Source organism: Populus trichocarpa, chromosome 3, assembly GCF_000002775.5.
Source record: "Populus trichocarpa isolate Nisqually-1 chromosome 3, P.trichocarpa_v4.1, whole genome shotgun sequence".
Lineage (NCBI taxonomy): Eukaryota > Viridiplantae > Streptophyta > Magnoliopsida > Malpighiales > Salicaceae > Populus > Populus trichocarpa.
The window spans coordinates 6,251,620-6,262,561 of NC_037287.2; positions in this window are offsets into that span (position 1 = coordinate 6,251,620).

Consider the following 10,942-nt stretch of genomic DNA (forward strand, 5'->3'; position numbering starts at 1 on the left):
GAAATTGAATCCATTGGTTTGAATGATCCTGTATATAAAGGTTGATTATATTATTTTTCTCACATTGTTTTTGTGTTTCTTTTTATGTGACTCTTGTTTTGCTAGTCTTTCTCCAACCCCGGTCAAATGGCGGATAACGGTACTCCGTGACTCTTAAGTCGGTTCTTTCAGTTTCCCATGATAACTGATATCTGTGTATATATTTGTTCAATTTCTTGTTCCTTCTCTTTTCTTTGCATCTCTCATCCACTTCTCTTTTGAAAAATGGACACCACTCTTGAAAAATTAAAAAAGTATTTTCCCGCCCTGCCTCAGAATGCGATTACAAAAATTTACCGTGCTAGGTGTGAAAGATTGAGGTTGTTAATGAACCATGGAATTCCTGAAGATATTCGATGGCTGATTGAAGCAAAGGTCCGATTGTCAGGTGAGTCTTCCAATACTTTTATTTCATACATGCCTGGAACAGGTAAAAGCACTTTTGCAAAGAAACGTCGTGCAAAACGACTGAAAGTCTGTCACCGATGTGCCAGATGGACTTGTAATGCAAAATGTCGTTCTTTAGGAATGATATCTATAAACCGTGAAGATAAAATACAATTCATTAAGGATGGCCTGAGTAAGGAGTCTTTAGATAATCTTCTATTAACTCTTGAGACGCATCCTAGTGGAGATGTGCATCGTGCAATTCATGATTTATGGCCTCATTTTCATAAAGAACATGATCGACTTAGTCTTGGGAATCTGACTAAAAAAGACCCTGTTTGTCAGTTTTTAAGAAAACTGGATGGGAAGCCTATCCCCGACCCATAGAGGGCGTTTAAGCCGTTCTTGGACGTAAAACCAAGGGAAGATGTGAGCCACAATCACAGCTGCTTGTACATACACATGCTTTTTCAAAAATAAATAAATAAATAAATAAAAATAAACAAAGAGAGAGAGAGAGAGAGAGAGAGAGAGAGTGAGACTCCAGCTAGCCTACATATAGGTGGTATGATTGCATTTTCAATTTCTCATCTATAAAATCTTCTCTTCCTTCCCATCATTTCTACTCTACCCATTCATTTAATAGATATAGAAGTGTGTAGAAATGGCCAGTTCCTCTGTTCCTAAAATAAAAACTATTTGTGTTTTTTGTGGATCCAATCCTGGGAAAGAAAAAGAGTTTTTAGAATCAGCAAATCATCTTGGTCGGGTACTAGCTGAGAGAAAGATTCATTTAGTGTATGGGGGAGGTAGCCTTGGGTTAATGGGGAGTGTTTCAATAGCTGCATTTTTAGGAGGCAGTCAAGTTTTGGGGGTCATCCCCAAAGCTTTAGCCGAAGGGAACATCATTGGAAAAACAGTCGGCGAGGAACTACAGGTCTCCACAATGTCTGAACGACTATCTGTAATGTTTAACCATGCTGATGCCTTTATTGCTTTACCAGGTGGTTTGGGAACTTTAGAAGAGATATTTCATATTTCATCTTGGGCTCAGCTGAACATTCACCAGAAACCTATAGGTTTGCTAAATGTTAATGGTTTTTATAATACTTTACTGTCTTTTCTTGATCATGCTGTGGAAGAACAATTTCTAACATTTTCAGCGCGACAAATCCTCATCTCTGCTGCTACTGCTGAACAATTGATTGATGAACTTCAATCTTTCATCCCTGTAGTTGATTCCTCTATGAGTCGACTTAATTGGTCAATCACGGAACGCCGTAAAAAGCTTAGATTGGATTTGAGCCTTAGTTTGTGAAATATTGTGTCTTTTGGTTTTATTAATGGTATAGTATTTGTGTTTTGTTGTTTCTTGTATTTGTTTAAGTGTGTTTCAGGTTTGTCAGTAGTCGCTGTTTCAGGTGATGTCTTCTATACTCTATCTTTCTACCTTACAACATTGAGGACAATGTCTCGTTTTGGTTGGGGGGAGAGGGTAGTAGTTGATATTACAAAAAAAAAAAAAAAAAAATTATTAACTAACTGTGTTTTCTATTATTACAACCATTTGCAAACCTGTTGTTACTAGGATGGCAGAGTAAAGGATGAACTTTAGTGACTCTTGAGACGCATCTTAGTAAACATTCTTAACAAGGTCTATTATAATACTTCTTGAAATATTCAGATTTACAAACTCTCGCATTGTTATCACTTAATTCTGCTCATATACTTATTTAACAAGTATTCTTAAACCTTCATTTTCACACACACACTTTAACATATGATTGTGGGTTGCATATTGGATTATTACATTATTTATGTTCTTTTGTTAAAGGTAACAACTAAGGGAAAGGGACAGTATATATATAAAAACAAAAAAAAAAAACAAAAAAAACAAAAAAAAAAAAACAAAAAAAAACAAACAAATAAATAAAAAAGTAGATAAGTTTGGTTTCGTAGCCTCCTTGACTTAAGCAATTAAGCCCGAAGGGGTGTTTTAACACCTAGTACCCTAAAGTCAACTGACTTGGGAGCTATTGGCCCAGTGCTTGTTACATGGGTTAAGGAGAAAAGCTTAAGGGAATCAAACATTGCACTATCTACGTGTCAGTATCTGCAACCCGAGTTACTAAGCTCGTAGGGGTGTCTCAACACCTGATGCCCTAAGACCAACTGGTCTGGGAGTCATTAGCTAAAAGCTCGTTACATGGGTTCAAGATACATTGTATTATAAATTCTTGCTTTCAAAAAAAAAAACAAAAAAAAAAAAAAACAAAAGAGATAATAATCCCAACCCAAGGAAGTTAACCTTAAACATTGGAACAAAAATTTTGTTTTCTTCCATGAAAAGCTCCATAGCTATGTTTTGATTTACTGAGCACAAAAAGAAGGTTTATTAATATCTTGTTTAAGAAGTATGAAGCAGATATATAAATTTAATGAGAGTTTGTTTATTTGGATAGATTAATGGAAGTTAAATGATGAATACCTTGCTTTGTGGAACTTGCAAATTGTTTTTGTATTTTAACGCTTTGATTACTAGGGACTAGTAATAAGCTGGTTGGGGGGTGTGATTAGTACTTAAAAGTGCATTCTCATTAAGGCTTTATATCATCGTATTGCACTAAAGTATCGTTAAATTCCCTAACTAAAGCATGTTTTATAATAACAAGTCTAATAATATAATATATCTTTAATTTATGGTAAATGCTTGTTTTGAATGCAGGTATATCTCACAATTCAAAGGATTGATTGCTGTGATTAACAATTGAAAGTGAAGAGACAAAAAGAGGACTAGGCTAAGAGAAGAGATGCTGGTTCAATTCCAAACTGGAACACTATTCGGTTATTTGATCATAACTGGAGTTGTAGAACTCGGATTTGGGTCCACTTTATATGGATGGAAAGATAAGACATAGACCTAAAACTTTCATGAAGGGTCCAAAACTCAATTCTGCCGTTTCCAAGTTCAAATATTAGCAACAACGGAGAAGTCGGAACCTGTCCTGCAGCTCAAACACTGTTCGGTTTTCAGCTCATATCTTGAGTTCTAGAAGTCCAAATGAGCTCTGGTTTTTTTTGTTGGAAAGCTGAGACAATTGCCCACAGCTTTCATGGAACAAAGGGCTCAAATTCTGATGTTAGCAATGACGTTTTGGCCAGCCAACAATATCAAAAATCTGCCAACAATTTCAAGAACCAGCAGCCAATAATGTCAAAAACCAGCCACCAAATCAATGGTTGGCCACCAACTATTTTCTTAGTCCACCAATCAATAGTTCTGAATCTTAGCCTATAAAAGGAGGCATTTGCCATGTATTTAGATATATTATTTTTCAGATCAAAATCATGTTCTTGTTTTCTCTCTTTATATCTTTGTAATGTTCAAGTTTTCTTTCATGTTATATTAATCTCTTGTTTATGCTTTTTCATTTCCTTTCCTATAATTAGTTAACTTATATCATGTTTATGTTCTTATGTTGTTTATTTATGTTTTTCTTCTTCATTATGTTTAGCTAAGTTAATTATGTCAAGGTGAAAAGGTTTTACTAATGGTGTTAGAATATGTATAATATAAACTCAACATGGACTTTAATGTTTATATTCAAGAAAAATTGTTATTAGCATGTCTTATTTTTTTATCTTAATAATCCTTAATACCTTGCTTGTTAAATGGTTAATCTAGATTTGTGTTGTATAACACTTGGTACATCAAATGCTTGATCCTTCATAGTTTTCGGCCGACATCGTTGTTATGATAGGAACTTGATTTGTTGTTAACATAAGCTAGCAACATGAATGCCTGATGATATTTATAAGTATGGTGTTACTTAGACAAGATAATTAATATGATCATGTTAATACTTTATAATGAGCCATTAATGATAAATCATCCGATTAGAACCTCCTTTGTGTGTGGTTTCTAGTTGAGTAATAAAAAGAGTTTATATTATATTTATTTGAAATACCATTAGTGAATTCTCTAACCTTGACATTTGTTTTTATCATTGTTTAATCCTTACATTAATCTCCCATCTCAAAGTTCTCATTAATTTCTTCCTCTTCTTCTTTTTATTATTATTACTACTACTACTACTACTATTAATATTATTACTATTATTATTATTATTATTATTATTATTATTATTATTATTATTATTTACATTCTTGTTATATGTTATGTACGTTAAGTATGCTCTGTGTTTGATCAAGGATCCTGACATTGTTGGTCTTGCCTTATTCATTCACATCAGAAATCTGTTTATATTATATAATATATCTCTTTGATCTTTTCATAAAATCAGTATATAGGCTGGAAACCTGTGACCCGATCTTTTAGATCATTCTCAGGTATAACAACGCCACGTACTGAGTATTATTATTATTATTATTATTATTACTATTATTATTATTATTGTTATTATTGTTGTTGTTGTTGTTGCATTGTTATTTATAATTTATACAATTAACCTCTCTGTGGTTCGACCCCGGTCTTGCCGGGTTATTTATTACTTCGACACTCCTGCACTTGGGAGAAGACATCAATCTTTTGGTCGTGTCAGTAGGATAATTCAAAGTCGCTTCACTTAACTTCTTATTAAAATAAGTAAAGGGCCTTCCATCCCGCATTAACACAGCTCTTATTCCTATTTCAGAAGCATCACATTCAATTTCAAATGCTTTCATGAAATCAGGTAAAGCTAAAATAGGTGTGGAACATAATTTTTCTTTCAAATGGGCAAAAGTTGATTCCTACTCCTCCCCTCATTTAAACCTAATCGACTTCTGAGAAGTATAAGGATGACGCCACGAAGTCAATTGTTCTTTGATAAGTTATTTTTCAGTTCTTTAGAGAACCAAGGAAGGGAGAGTATAGTTATGCCTTTATTTATACTGACTCTAGACTGAAACAAACCCTAATAGACCCCTTATGTGGACTTATATGATGTCCACTTACAATTAAACTCAAATAATATAAATAAACCCTAAACTAAGAGAATATAATAATAACAATAATAAATCTAAATTTAATATCCTAAATATAATAGGATCAGATTTGCTGCCCTTTAGAAGTCCCATATAAGCTAGGAGAATCAAATCTGAAGTTGCCTCCTCTTCAGTAGTTTCCTTGTGTGCAAAGTATTATTAGCTGACTTGGAAACTTATTTAATGATAAATTCCTACTATAATAAGAATACAATAATTGTTTCCATACACCATAAGGATTCCACATTAATATGGAGTCGATATCACACATGGAAACTATGTTATTGCCCGTTAAACATCCTTGCAAGACTAGAAAATTTCCAAAACCAGTTGCCACATTCTTGTAGAAAAAGACTCCTAGCCAAATCATCCACAGGTCAAAAGGAAGTAAATAACAAAATTCATACAGCCTTTGTTGACTATTATTGCGATGTCTTCCTGAACTCCGATTGATAAGAACTTTTAGCCTAAGGTAGGACAACATGTTAGTAGACTCCATGTAAACATTTAGCCTAATCCAATAGTCGGATTGAGAATTATTACCGTTTCTGTGAAACTAGACAGTTGTGCATTTTACATCAGAATCCAAATTTGATTGTTTTTTCGTTGCTTGGATCTCATCATTAATCTGATTGCCTGGATAGTATCAGGTTTCTAGGCTATCAAAAATATGCCCTACGATCTCATCCTTAAAACCGCCATCACCAAAATCATCAACTTCCTCCTCAAAATTCTCATAATTAGCCCACCTTGGCCTTTCAACCCTACTGCCATTCTTTGATTTTGGTTCAGCTCCAACCATTCTCATGTCTTGGGTAACTGTCCCAGCCTTATTATCACATTTCTCCACCTTTTCAACTTTGTCACACATGTTCCCCATCATGAAATTCATTGTTTCCATCATCTTCATCATGGCTTGCATTTGGAACTTAAGTTCACCCTCGGGGGGGAGTGGTATAAAAATATCCTCACGTCGCTCGTGCTTCACTCAAACTTAGGGTTTTCCCCTCGTCTCACCTTTTTCAGTTCTTGCGGAACTGAAATCACACCAAAAAGAACTAACTCAACAGTGCAATTCAAATAGATGTATATGACTCAAGAAGCAATAATAACACAGAAAACAAGCAAAAACAAAACTGTGATGATAGTCTCGCGAGTAGCGAGCAAATCTATCTGAAATATGAATGAAACTGAAGACTCGAATGAAAACATGAATGAAGTATGCAATATCATGAAACAACACCAAATATATTAGATATGCTGTAAATATACTACAAGAAATGAAAACAATAGAAATAAGAAGAGTTTGAAGAGTTGACATAAAAACAGATCCGTTTACGATAAGTTAAGTTCGAATATGGAATCTAAGGTCAACAATGTCCAATTGAGCTAACATTTGAGATATAGTGTGATTTCAACCCAAATAGACAGCATATGAAATTTGAGCAATTTACAATAAGATTTGATATGCTGATGCAAAAACATTAAGAATCAAGCCTTATTAGACCTGAATTCGAAAACCTTAGCAAACAATATCCAATTGACCCTAAAATTAATATGTAGTGAGATCAGGACCCTGTAATAATATGTAGTGAGATTAGGACCCCATAAATCAGATTATCAAATTTGAGTTAATTTCGAGTTGATTTGATCCAATTTTCCTTTGTTTAGTTTTCTGCGGTATAAGCAAATAACTGTCTTTTGACTGATTGTTTTTCTGTTTTTTCTATAATATGCCGCAAATAAAAGGAGAAGAAGAAATTGGACACCAAGGAAAGTTTTATTTTATTTTGCAGAATCAACAAGAAATGAAAAATTCAGAAGTATAACCGATTAACGGAGCCAAGCTCTGATATCAAATGATACTAACCTCGTGATCACATGGTCACGCAACCTACACGCAAAGACACCAATTCCTGAAAAGCCAAGTAAATCAGGTTTGATAGGAGTGGGACACAAATATAACTTGTACCTAGGCACTAGCCCTATTGAAAACGGAGACCCCCACCCACCAAATATTGATTCGCGAACGAGAAGTATAACGATGACTCCACGAAGACAGTTGTTCTTCGATAAGTTGTTCTTTCAGTTCTTTAGAGAACCATGGAAGGGAGATTATCTCACCAACACACACATAAAAAGTGCAGAAAACAAGAAGTTTTATTAATATGAATCGTCTAACCTTACATGTCTGGTTATGCCCTTATTTATAGTGACTCCAAACTAAAATAAACCCTAATGGACCCCTTATGTGGATTTATATGATGCTCACTTACAATTAAACCCAAATAATATAAATAAACCTTAAACTAAGAAGAAAATAATAATAACAATAATAAATCCGAATTTAATATGCTAAATATAATAGGATCAGATTTGTTGCCCTTTACAAGTCCCATATAAGCTAGGAGAATCAAATCTGAAGGTAGAATTAATTCTGAAATCTTCTTTTCTTTTTTTTTAGCTAGGATGAATAGGGAATCCTTGTAAGAAAAGGATTCTAAAACATTTATGAATCCTTGCCACACTTGGAAACTATATTGCAGCCCATCAAAGATCTTTGCAGAATTAGGAGATTCCCAAAATAAGCTACCACGTCCTTTTAGGAAAAGAATCCTAGCCAAATAGAAAGTCCACAAGTCAAAAGGAAGTAAATAACAAAATTCATATGGCCTCTGTTGATCGGTGTTTCGATTCCTTTCCAAACTCCGATTGACCTGAAATTTTAAACCAAGGTAGGAAAACATGTTAGGAGACTCCACGTAAACGTTCAACTTAATCCAACGATTGGATGGAGAATTATAACTGTTGCCGTAAAACTGGATAATTGCACATTTTACGTTAATATCTGAATTTGACCTTTCCTGGATCGTATCACATTGATAGGAGTGACACTAAGATAACTTGTACACCACCACTATTGAAAATAAAAACCCCCACCCAACAAATATTAATTCGCAAATGAGAAGTATAACAATGATGGCACGAAGATTACAGGGAAGAGAATAAAAAATACAAGATGAAATACATTAATAGCAGTGATGGTAATTATTCATTGCCAGACTGTTTAGACTGGTTAGAGGCTATGCCCGCTAGAAAAAGAAAAAAGATACAAACTTGAAATATTCCAAATTTATAATATAACTAAAGATTTTCTTTTCTGTTCATATCAAACTCGTTGACATCATAAAAATCAGAGAACTTAGGGAGATGCATTTGAGAAGGACATCTTTGGACACTGCTTGTAGCTTACTGAGTGCAACCTAGGATTGTTGAACATCATATTCCCTATCATCTCAGTGGCTGGATCATAATTGTAATGAACCATGGATTTTATGGTGCGATTACTAGAATACCACTAAATTGAACGAAAGCTTTATAGTTCATCATCATCATCAACATGGGACTATTAAATGGCACACGGTAAGGGTTGATTGTGAAGAGCCTCTAATTCAATATTCTTCTGAAGCAAGGCATTAGCAAAAGTACTAGAAGCCATTAGGCTTGATTTATTACTAATGGAGCCAGCTACATTAATCCCTGACTTGGAATCCTCCAACAAAAAGGGGTGGTTACCTTTTAGCTTCAATACCCTACCTCTTGCAACATTAAGTTTAGCTTCGAAAACTCTTTGCAAGGACCCTAAGTTGGTCGAGTGATAAAAAGTTGAGATGATTGTAACTTTGCGCAATTTAGCAATATCATCATCCAGTTTCTTTTCCTGAGCTTTTAAAAAATAAGATAAATCTTGTGTTTTCGTGCGATCAATACCTTATAAACTGAATTTGTTTATAATGCGTTTGACTTAAACATGATTGTTCAGGTTTTGACATCAACATGATGATTATTTAGATTTGGCCTAAAAATGATAACACATGCATCTACACCATAGAGAATTTGGAACTCCCTAGCTTTCTTTGTTAAACATGTCTTTTTTTGTGATATATAATCATCCAAGATCTCTCATTGTGTATAAGTTCCATGTTTAGCTTTCCACGACCCATTTTTCAGTTTTTTTTCCTAGCAACATGAGAGTTTATCATCAATAATTTCTATTTGCGTAGCCAGGTATAGATCTGTAGAAAACTAAAGATACTAAGGCTATGTTTAGACACGTTTCAAACTAAGTTAATCTTGAAAAAGCATAAAAAAAATGATGCCTTTTCAAGCTAAACTTCGTTTCAAATGCGATATTATACGTAAACAACAAGCATTTAGCATAACAAAATAAAGAGAATAGAAAAACCCTAATAAGGAATTAACAAAGTGGTCTTAAACCATAGTCTTTATATATGTTTCTAAGAGGTTAAGGACAAAAAAAGCTTGAAAAAAAGAAATTTAAAATAATAGAAGGTAAAAAAAAAACAATAAAAGCTAAAAAGAATGAACAATAAGAAAGTACCTTAGGTGTTAATGGCCTTTCCAACATTCTAATTAGTTCCAATAATGTACACAATAGCATTAGTTCCAATAATGTATAATGTACACAATATACATATAAGGAGAGATTATAATTCCATATATGGAAGTGAATCATAATTACAGATCTTTTGATGAAAGATAAAGGTTTTTATTAACTTTCCATAACAAAATTTGCTAACTTGCAGATATCGCTAATGAACCCTTGTATTATGTTTAATGGGTTTTGGATAAATTTTAATTTCTATCAATTAACGAGGAACTGCCCATGGGTTAGGGATTGCACTGTTATCAATTGAATATTATTCGACAAAATGTTTCCTTTTACAAAGGTCCTTGCATAACTAGAATTGTAGTGATGAACATCCAAATTTAAGCCTCATTCTTAGCATTCATGATCCTCTGAAGGATGGTATGGATTAACTATATCAATTTCTCATATCATGCGAGAGGGGACCTTGGTGCTAATAGATTAGCTAGGTTGGGAACTCCACAAGATGCTTCTATGGAGATATGGTCTCCTCCACTGGGATTGAATTTGCTACTCCAGACTGATTTGACTGGTGTCTTTTTTTAAAGGGAGGCCCTAGTCTGTTTGTATTTTCTTCTTTTGCACCAAAAAAAATGGTGTAACAAGGCTAATCTAAATAAAAAAAATGGGTACCTCAATTCGAGGTAGATGTCAATTGACTTTAAAAATAGGTGGCGGGTTGAGGATTGACGTGGTTAACTTAACAATTGACTTTAAAAAAATAAAATAACATGGTTTTGAAAAAAAAAAAAACAAAGCTTTTTCATTGACTTGAATTATTGAGTTGACTATTGAGTCGGGTTTCATGATTATGGTGCACTATATGGAACTACCAAGCACTTGTCATGTCCTTTATACACTTTTACATTTTGATACTTATATTAACCAAAAAAATCAAAGGGCCAAACTTCACACAACTCGAAAAGGTGGAAAAAAACCCCACCTAACCCAAATCAATAAACAAGAAAGCATGGGCGTATTACCTCAGAGAGAGGTTAAGAGGGCATGCCATAAAATGAAAATATAATCAGAAAATCTCTATGAAATATAAAGTTGTCTATTAGCATTCGAAAAGGGCAT